Source organism: Ursus americanus, chromosome 33 (genome assembly GCF_024610735.1).
Source record: "Ursus americanus isolate L20-20 chromosome 33, mUrsAme1.1.p, whole genome shotgun sequence".
In the NCBI taxonomy this organism is placed as follows: domain Eukaryota; kingdom Metazoa; phylum Chordata; class Mammalia; order Carnivora; family Ursidae; genus Ursus; species Ursus americanus.
The window spans coordinates 25,057,969-25,068,309 of NC_142159.1; the positions used below are offsets into that span (position 1 = coordinate 25,057,969).

General features: G+C 49.6%; 1 long non-coding RNA gene across 3 annotated transcripts; it reads right to left on the bottom strand.

Moving 5' to 3' along the window:
* Positions 1-401: 401 nt before the first annotated feature.
* Positions 402-9,823, bottom strand: LOC148107247 (uncharacterized). 3 transcript variants are annotated; one of them, XR_015722728.1, is made up of 4 exons: positions 8,964-9,823; positions 7,131-7,214; positions 4,952-5,052; positions 402-1,108 (listed from the first exon to the last, which is right to left on the bottom strand). It is a non-coding gene; the product is annotated as an uncharacterized LOC148107247 (long non-coding RNA). The 3 variants fall into 3 exon arrangements; XR_015722729.1 differs by having other exon boundaries at positions 4,952-5,055; XR_015722730.1 differs by lacking the exon at positions 402-1,108 and adding an exon at positions 4,022-4,725.
* Between the last annotated feature and the right edge of the window lie 518 nt (positions 9,824-10,341).

Below are 10,341 nucleotides of genomic sequence, written 5' to 3' on the forward strand. Positions count from 1 at the left end.
GGGGCAATCTGATGGAGTGAAAATCCCAGCACGTTCCTCCCACTGAGGGTGTGGAAGGGGACAGGGCTCCCAGCTCTCCGGAACCAGATTATTTCCACTTCCAAACCCACTGCCTCAACCTCACGTCCAGTCTCAGAGCTCCTGAGGCCCTTCCAGTACAGTCCCTTTTGCTTATACTAGACTCTGAGGATCCTGGTGTCTATCATAGGAGCTCACCCCTCTCTGCTCTGAACCAGCTTCCTGGGCAGAACCTTGTTCTATCTCAAATGCATATTCTTCGGTCAAAACGCATGTGTTAGATGCAGACTGGTGTTTCTCAGACTTGGTGGAACTCTGGCCCATCGATGCATTCTCAAGAATCCACAAGGTCCTTTTTTTAAATTTTTTTAAGATTATGCATTTATTCATTTGAGCGAGAGAAAGCACGAGAGAGAGAGCAGAGAGCACAAGCGCGGTTGGGGGAGGAAAGGGGCAGAGGGAGAGGGAGAAGCAGACTCCCCGCCCAGTAGGTAGACCCATGCAGGCTCAATCCCAGGATCCCGAGATCATGACCTGAGCCAAAGGCAGACGCTTAACCGACTGAGCCACCCAGGCGCCCCCACAAGGTCTTTACAAAAATATTTTACAGGTTTTCTTTTCGATGAAAAACTTCAAAGGATTAATACAATCACCTTCTCATGGGATGATGGCCCTCCCAGCACTCTGGATCAAACATTCGCATTTCAGGGTACTGACACAGAGTTGCAGGGACAACTGCAGGGACACTGACTTTCCAGAACAGTAGGGATCTGGAGACAGCGATGGCACCCCGGGGAAGCCCAGATTTCCAATGTCTCTTCCCCCTAACGAACTGCCCTTGCTGAAGCTGAGTTTGGTTCGAGAAACAGGAGAGCCCAATGTTGGTAAACGTTCCTTGAACAAAAGCCATGGATTGCTATAGCAAATTCTTCTTGAACTGTGATGGTAGGTGCCGCATGTAAAAGTTCAAGGGCATAGCAGCCCCCGCGGATGGTGACGATTCACCCCATTGGGGAAGCCAGGGGGGGCGTCCAGGGCTGCTCCTTGGGGAGCAAGCTGCTTCATACTTCTACGAGCTTCGGTCCCCTCGCTGAAATAAATAGGGAATTATTCTACAGTGAGGTGTATGTGTGGTCTCTTCCTACTGGACGTTTATCCGACGGACACACTACGGCTGGTGTCGGACATGACGGGGGCACCATGGTGCTTCAAGAGTCAGTGCGCCGAGGGAAGAAACAGCACCGTGAACACTGCCAAGAGAGACACACTAGCCCTCGGCGTGAGGCCAGGGCGTGGAAGGAGTTACACAGCGGATTCATCCAGTTTTCCCGCCTGAAACAGTCATGCTGAGTGATTAAGAGAGCTGAGGTGAAGGTAGCATAGCCCAGGGGCTGTTTCCTGGCTTCTCCCAACCCCATCAGCCTAAGACAGGGGAGGAGAGCTTAGCAGCCATGAGGGAGGTGAGAGCAAAGGAACCTCAGACATTCTTGCCAAACAACAACACAACAACAATAACAACAACAAAACCCTGAATCGTACCAAGCCTCTAGAGGTCATTTCCATTATACCAGGAAGATAGAATGGGCCAGATTCAGAATGTGGGGCATGTCTACCAGACCCACAACCAGGTTTCTTTGTCATGGAAAAAATTAATGTCATAAAAAGTGTGTGCGTGTGTGAGAGACAGAGAGTATTAGAAATCAAAGACACTTAAGAGAAGGAACAAAGGCAACGTGTAGATCTCTTGGGGGCCCCTATTTGAACAAATCCACTGTAAAAGCCCATTATCGAGGCACTGGGGACATTTGAACGCGCACTGGGAATTAGATGACTGCTGTGGTGTGTAGTGTGTCATCTTGGCTAAGCTGGAGTTAGAGTCCCTGAGCCCCTTCCCGGGGGTCATTCCACGCTAGCAGCAGCCAGAGGAGGAAGTCCCACGGGACTTGGTGGGGGAGGGGAGAACAGCCATTACTCTCCCAAGATTATTACGATCTGATGCAGCACAGACAGACCCAGAGGGGTCGGTGAATTGCAGCTTGTCCTCCCTCTCCTGTGTCCCCACCCAGCCCTTCTCCCCGACCACCAGCTCTGCTGACCGACTGCAGCCCGGAGCCCATCCCCAGATGCTTGGCTGCGGTCCCCCGTGGCCCAAGTGGTCAGTATGAAAGGGTTCTTTTGAATTGCGTTAGGTTGATAATGGCATTGCGCTCGTGTGGGGAAAAAGAGAAAGTCCTCATCTGTTATGGGTGCATACTGAAGTACTTAGGGGTAAGGTTATGTTCTGTGTAGGACTGGCTGTACAATGGCGCTGGAAAACAAGAAGAAAGGTCGGGTTTTGCCGGATACATGCACCACATGGAGCCATGGAAATGATTGGGGAGGCCGGGTGGGGGGCGTGGGGGGTGGGGGACCCGCTGCCCTAGCTGCTCTGCGCATCTGCTGTGTTTGTGTGTGTTCGAGGACAAAAGGGGGAGGCAGGAGGCAGTTGAGGAAATGGAAAAGACCCTCAAGACTCCCTCAAGAAACCCCCACCCCAACTAGCACGGGGCAAATTTGCACAATGGCCTAAGTGTGAGATCAGGGGAGGAGGAGGAGGAGGGACTGGAAAATCCTTCCATGCTCCTTGAGCATGTGGGTTATAAGTGGGGAGGGAAATCTAGAGGTGGCAGGAGGGAGACTAGCAGGCTCACACCCAGGAGGAAAAGGAGAAGCAATTAAGCCTCACTGTTATTTTTCAACCCGCAGTGATACATTTTAACGTGTGTGAGCTGGTCCTGTGGTTCTTCCAAACAAGGGGAAAGAAATCTGTGACCTTGAGATCCTGAGATGTGTGCAGACTATTGAGTTTTTTAAAAATGGTGTTTGGAGGACAGGGTTTCAGACCAAAGGATGCACTTTATAAAAGGTACCTTCGAAGTTGACATTTTTGCATATTTAATTTGAGACATAGAAGCTTTTTTTCCCAGGAAAAATGTAGAAATCCTCATTCTCTTGGGCACTGTTTTGGTCAGGGCAGAAGAGGACGGTGCAGGACCGGCCAGGACCGGCCAGCAGAGCAGTGGGGAAGATGGCAAGGGGCCCGCACTCCTGCACCCGGATCTTCTCCTCCAAGCCTCAGCTTCTTGGAAAGGGATTTTTTTACACTACTGCCCCTCCCCCCAGCTCCCCTTTTGGGTCAGTTTAGGATCTCAGCTGGTGGTCACAAGGCGTCTTGAGGCTTCTGAGCCAAACTCCTTCTTCTAAAACAGTGAGGATTATTTAAACTGGGAACTGCTTTCTAAATGGGCAGTATTTACGCAGAGGAACGTTCTATGGATAGCATGAAGCAGAAGGAAATATTTTGTGTTGGAAAAACAAATGATCGGTGTGCACCCACTGGGTAAGGTCAGCGAATTCAGACAAAATGTGAACCCCATGGAAACAAAGTCAAGAGGAAAACTACTGCATGAGGTTCTGAAAGAGAGAAAAGCTCTTCCGAGTGCCCTATCTCAGGAGAAGAGAGCAGGGAGGGAGGAAGTGGGAAACGGGGAAGGCAGGAGGGGTGCCCAAGGCAAGAGAGGGAGGTGCATGGGGGCTTGCGGTCAGAACAAGGACAGACTCGGACTGCAAAATGCCACCCCCTAAAGGACAGCCGCTCAATCCTGCAGGCGGACTGACTTCAGGCCCTCAATCTCCTCGTCCCACAAAAAGGTGCCAGTAAAATGGCAGGGCCGTCGGGTGGGGAGCAGAGGCACCAAGTCTTCTAACAGGTTTAATTGCTGGCGGTTTTCCCTGTGAAGGGGATCGCAATACTCCACCCCCACATCTGCCTCCTTGGCCTAAGTGTTATTTTGAGTTGAAAGCAATTGAGAATCAACAGGGGCAGGGAGAGTTCTCTGCTCTCCCACCAACTGTGTAAAAGCAGGGCATAAATTTCCCTTTGTGAAGGTGTCTCCTACTCCCCCCTCCTCCAAACTCGCCAAACCCCATCCCTCCTCCACACCCCCGCCCCCCTGTACCAGGAAGAGGAGACAACTCTTATCACCGGGATGCAGACAAACAAGTTTGCAGAAATAGACCTTACAGAAAGAATCCTAATCTTCCATTAGTCCCCTCATATGTTTTCTACTTAACCTCCCCATTATTCACCATCTCTTGAAACCCAAACTCCCTTTCCTTTGTTAAAATGGTATATAAGTCCCCAAGTCCACTGCTTCTTAGAGTTTCGCTTTTTTTTTTCTGTGAACTCTCACGTACAAAAATGTTAATAAGAATTGAGTGCCTTTTCTCCTGATAAACTGTTGTTTTGTTTTGTTTTGTTTTGGGTTTAACTTGCAGGCTCTCAGGACTGAAACAAAGAGGGCAGAGGAAAGTTCTCTTCCTTGACAAATGTATGCAAGGAGTAAACGTGCAGAATGGAGCCCACTGGATTAATTATCAGCCCCCATGAAAATAATTCATCTAAGGTAATTAAGGTCCTTGGGGCCACCATGTCCTACTGACAGCAGGCAGAAATACCGGCCCGAGCTCTTTCCAAGTACAGAGAGAAAATTCGATACCAGGGCCCCCCGGGTGTCTCAGTCAGTTAGGCACCTGCCTTTCGCTCCCGTCATGATCTCAGGGTCCTGGGATCAAGCCCTGCGTCTGGCTCGCTGCTCAGCGGGAGCCTGCTTTTCCCTCTCCCTCTCTGCTCTGTCTCTCGCTCTCTCTCAAATAAATTAATAAAATCTGAAAAAAAAAATCGATACCAGATTGACTGTTAGATTTTGACACAGTTAGCAACTCTAGGACTCATCTGAGCATTATTGGCACCATGATTTTTTTAAAACCAGCTGTCTTGAGACATAAAATAAAACAGAAAGTAAACTGCACATTTAAAAGTGTACGGATAGAAAAGTTTTGACATGTGTGTACACGCATGAAACCATCACCACAATCAAGGTACTGCACATACAGGGGTCCCTGGGTGGCTCTGTCGGTTAAGCATCCGACTCTTGATTCCAGCTCAGGCCTGGATCTTGGGGTCGTGAGTTCAAGCCCTGCCTTGTGTGGAGCCTGCTGACAAAAAGAGAGAGAGAGTGAATGTACCTGTCACTGCCTAAAAGTTTTCTCATGCCCTTTTGATACCACAGTATTTTTAGGTACCAAAATAGCAGTATGTTTGTGGGTGTAAAACCATTGTTTTAGACTTTCATGGGCAGTTGGCTTCGATGTCTGGCTCTCTCCTCAATCCTTTTTCCCTATGTACCCTCCCAACCCCCTCCCAAGCCTGACACCCTCACCCCAAACCCTCCCAGCGGTCATCACCACTTGCCTCCCGAACCCCCCACCAAACCCTCTTGCCCCGTCCCACAAGGGCAGTGGCCACTCTGTGAGCTCACGTGGCTCTGAGGGTACCCTGAGGAGGGTTTTGGGGGGAAGGAGGCAGCAAAGCCGGGGCAAGCCAGACTCTGGGAGATGTAATGTCTTTATGGAGACAAGGTTTGACCTCGTTCCACCATTACATGAATTTGAAAGGTTTTAAATAGAATACTGAGGTTACTAAAAATGGTATTTTGATATTATTTGAAAAAAAAAACACGACAATATCAGTATTGTCATTTGATGTGTTACCAGCAAAAGTGCATCTCACGTATAAGGTGCCTTCGATCTCTGAGGTGCTCATACAGTGAGCCCAGAATAAAAAATTGGGGATGGGACACTGTAATCCACGCAAGGGTCTGGATGTTTGTAGTAGACCTTTCTGTGGTTGTCCTGGTCTTGCTTCTATTCAGAAATCCCTAAAATGAGCCACTTCCCGAATGGATATATTTGGGAAAGAGGTACACGTAGTGTAAAATTAAAATTGCAACCGGAATATGTTACGGCTCCGATTGTTCCGAGGAAATCTTGGTTTTGTCTGTTTATTAATTCATTCTAATGGAACCAGACAGTACTGGCCCAAGCTTCCTTTTGAAATGTTACACTTAAATGTAGGGGGGTACACTTAACACTTAAAGTGTCTAATAATTTTTAGTATTAACTTCAGCATTTTTCTGACATTCTTAATTAGTTTTAAGAAAGCTAAAGAGATAATACTCAGGGAATGAAAACCTGATGAAACTAACTGAATAAAAGATGAACAATGGTGCTCATTCCCATTTTTAAAAATGGACAAAACCTTTAAAAAGATACACTTAGCCGTATTTTTTTTTCCTCTCAGAGATATGATCTCATAATTGCATGAAATTGCCTCTGAGATATCAGATGTCCTGTGCCTCTGTCCTTTGTGCTCTTCTGGAGGGACGTGAAAATTCTTCATGCCTTTCTGACATGAAAGGCTCCTCAGTAAAGCAGACAAACGGGATGTTCCGGAACTGCACACTCCGGAGCGGATTCCAAGATGGCTGAGCCCAGGACGGATGGGTCGTGAGATACAGAAAGAGAGGTCGAGGGAGGGGTGCGAGGTGGTTAAATCGAGGCCTCTGCGCCAAGTAAGCCTAAGTTCTGAAACGACCATGTGTAATACAGTAATCTCTCCAAAGGTGAGAAAAAAGGTAATTGGCCCTTCCTGTTCTCCTTCCTGTGCCTTTCCACTTCCTTTCCATCCCCCTCCCTCTTCTCCCCTTCTGCTTTCCTTCTCTTTCTGTTCCTTTCCTTGGTGATTCTGCCCTAAAGTCCCAAAGGGTGGTAGAGCAAGGTTTGCGTCTGTGAGGACTTGGAGCCCAGGAGGGACAGGGGAGGCCTCTGTGCATGTGGCAGAGCTGGCCGGGCCGGCAGAGCGGGGCAGGTATGAGGAGGGAGTCCACATGGGAGCAGGGGGTGGCAGAGACCGATTCCACACACAAGCTTGATCAAAGATGTGAGTACACTTGGAAGAATGGGAGCTGGGCCTCTCGCTGCTGGAGAAGGGAGTTACAAATACGGAAAGGGGGAAAAGCAGAATGAACCCTGTGGTTTGGGGTCAGAGCTTAAGGTATTGGTATAATCTCAAGGATTTCAATAAAAATACGGAAACAAGTGTGTGTGTGTGTGTGTGTGTGTGTGTGTGTGTGTGTATGTATTTCTAGCTCCGTCTGTGAGGAGCGCCTTGGAGCAGCAAGAGCTCAATAGCCATGAGCGCATCGGATGCCCAGATCTTGGTTTCTAAATACCATTTGCCACGAGAAGCCCCGTGGAGAGGTCGCTGATGCCAGGGCCAGCTCGGGGCACGTAGAAGATGAACCTGGAACATCCACCTGCATCAGAAAAAAATGGGAATGCTCGGAGGGTGATTGGAACGTACAAAAAGGACACAGAAGTCAGCCGGTGCGGGTTGACCACCTATAGGGGCTACCAAATATAGGACAACTTGGGCATCAAAGAAAAGATGGTGGCAGATTATAACCCAGTGGATAAAGTAGGAAATCATGAGTCCATCCTGAATCAAGAGTCTGACGAGGAATGGGATGTTTTTCAGTACCTCCCTCAAAATACACATGGATGACGGAGGACAAAAGAGTAACTTCCTGGTGGAGAAGTCTAGCAGCTGCCACCTAATCAGATGATTGGTGATGACAGAGGTCGAAATCCTGCACCAAAGCAAGGATGCAGTGAGAGGGCAACCACCTCTGAGCTGTTCTGCTCCAAACGTGCACTGAAAGCCAGTCGTGAGGAAGCCTGGGACAAATGACAGCAGAGGGACACTCTACAAAGCAACTGCCCTATTCTCTCTAAATTGGCGTGATCACCAGGGTCAAGGAAAGGCAACGTTGACCATAAAGGCCATTCTTCAGGCGACTTCTCTCCATACAGGCCATTCTTGGGACGACTGGCAAAACTTGAGTGGGGTCTAAGGATCAGGGGGTGTGAACGAGTCACTGCCAATCTCCCAATGCCGATGGTCGTGCGTCAGTTACGTAGGAGAATGTCCTTGTTTGCAGAGAATGCACGCTGAAGTGTCAGGCTTGGTGGGCCATCAGGTTGGCTCAGGGGGAAAAATAAGTTTTTTGTACCGTAATTATAGCCTTTCTGTAGGTTGGTTCTGGTTAGTAAAAATATAACAAAAAATTAAATAAATAAGTCATCGTATTCTTTTTTTTTTTTTTTTTTTAGGACACAGGTCTTAAAGGAAATCATTCACCACCTCACAGCAGTCAGCCTTGAAGGAGACAGACAGTAAGAGGGAGACCTCCCCTGGTCTGGATGAATCATTCTTTCCATTTCCCCTTTCCTGACTCAAAGTCCAGGCAGAAACCCTCAGCAGTTTTTGCATGACCCTCGACTTTGCCCATCACAGCATTTATCATACTGTAATTGTAACTGCCCGTTTACCTATAAATTCCATGAGATTAGAGACATCGACTTGCTCTCCACCGCATTCCTTAAGATCAGCACAATTTATAGGCTGTCTCGGGAAAACACATTTTTTTCTCCTCTCAATACTTCACGTCTCACCCCAGATGTGGGGAAGGACTTTCCCACACCAAATAATTCTTCAACCCTCCTGTCCTGCACACACCAGCTGGGCGTCCTCCCGTCTCTGACCCCGTCAGCCCGGAAGAAGTCAGATCCCATGGGGGAAGGGCTCAGTCCCCCAAGACGGCGCCCACCGCACAGGCTAATTGCATGTCCAGGTTCTCCCTTGGGCTTCTGACGGACTGGCCACGGAGCAGGCTTCCCACCAGCTCCTCCCCAGGTTCCGTCATACACTGGAACAGCCCACGGGACTCAGGAGAACACTCGCTTGCCCACTGATCGTATAATAGAGGAAACTGATGAAGGGCCAGATGAAGAGGCGTCTAGGGCAAAGTGCGGGAAGGGTCACACGGGGCTTGCGTCCCAGGGAGCGGTCACCCTCCCGACATGTGGATGTGTGCACCACTCTGGACACTCCAAACCCTGTCCTTCCGGGGAATTTTAGGGAGGCTTCACACATAGGTATGATCACCCATTAACTCCATTTCCCGCCCTTCTCGCAAGGATGGGGGCAGGGCGGGGGGCCATACCGAAAGCTCCAAGCTTCGAATCGTGGCTCGGTCTTTTTGGTGAGCAGCCCCCATCCAGGAACCATCCAGGAGCGTCCTCATCAGAACAGAAGACACTCCTCCATCACCCAGGGCATTACACGGGCTTTAGGAACTCTGTGTCAGGAACTAGGGTCAAAGACCAAATATTAGAACCGAGGGCAGAGACACTCATATATATTTCTTAGCAGGTCACACAGGTATTCTTTCCTCGCTGAATGAAGGAGAGGATAGTTCACATGGACCCCAAACACTTCTTTCCTGCGGTTTTAGAATATTTTTCCTTTGATAACTAAAAGGCAAAGCCCAGGTGATCCCGCTGAATGAGCCGCACGTTCCCGGTGCCGACGGGGCCCTTGCCGTCCGTCCTGGATCTGCTCTCAGGTTCTACTCTGGGCGCTCGAGTCTCTGCAGAGGAGACACGGCAAAGCCTGGGTGAGTCACCGCCGCAGATCAACACGACCTTGTTCTCCGAAGGGCTCACCGCGGGGAAACCTAAAAAGGAAGAAAACCAGAGCAACACCAAAGCTCCCGAGCAGAGTCAAGGGCTCCAGCTCAGACGCCCAGTTCCCAGCTCTTCATAAATAAGATTATCGAGGCAGCAAACCCGCTATCCCCACCCAAACGGCCTCCTCGTGCTGGGCCTCCGAAACGTGCAGAAGAAAACTCGGCCCAATAACGCAAGGACAGGCATTTCTGCCTAAACCTTGAAAATGGCCACAAGCTGCCCAGAGAGCAAATCTCCCTGCATCTTCTCCCTGCAAATGCGGGCAGCTCGGCCGGCCCTCTGCTGCTCAGCTCCCCACCAGCAAAAGCTCGTGCAAAGAGGAAAAGAAGCCTGTGCTCTCCCCACAATAGGGGCAATTGTTCGGAGCTGCCACGGACCCGTGAAGTGTTTACCTTTTGTTTCACAACCTCACAGGAAGTGAGGGGCCCAGTCATTCTGATTCTCATATTCCCCTCTGGTCAAGAGTAAAGGAGGTTGGTAGTTTTTTTCTAGTTTCTCAAAATGGAAACGGTAACGAGTAGAAGTTAGCCCTTGGCCAAAGACTCTGGGACATGACTTTGGGTTTTCAACCTAATTCTCCAGCTATTGCATGAAACGCTTCCCAGGAATGACGTTGAAACGAGCCTTGGTCCACCTTCTCCTACTTTCCATGTGCCTCGGGGACCTTGAGAGAGGAGGGCTGAGCATTAACCATCTTTCTGTTCAGTCTGTTGGAGCCATCTGTGATCAAGATAAAAAGCTGGGCAGAGCTCGGGCTCCGAGGGTTTCAAGGTGCTCGGCCCTCTGCGGCAGGTGCGTTCCTCCAGGCCAGACCGCCACCCCACTTTGACCTCTGGGAGGGTGAGAGTTTGC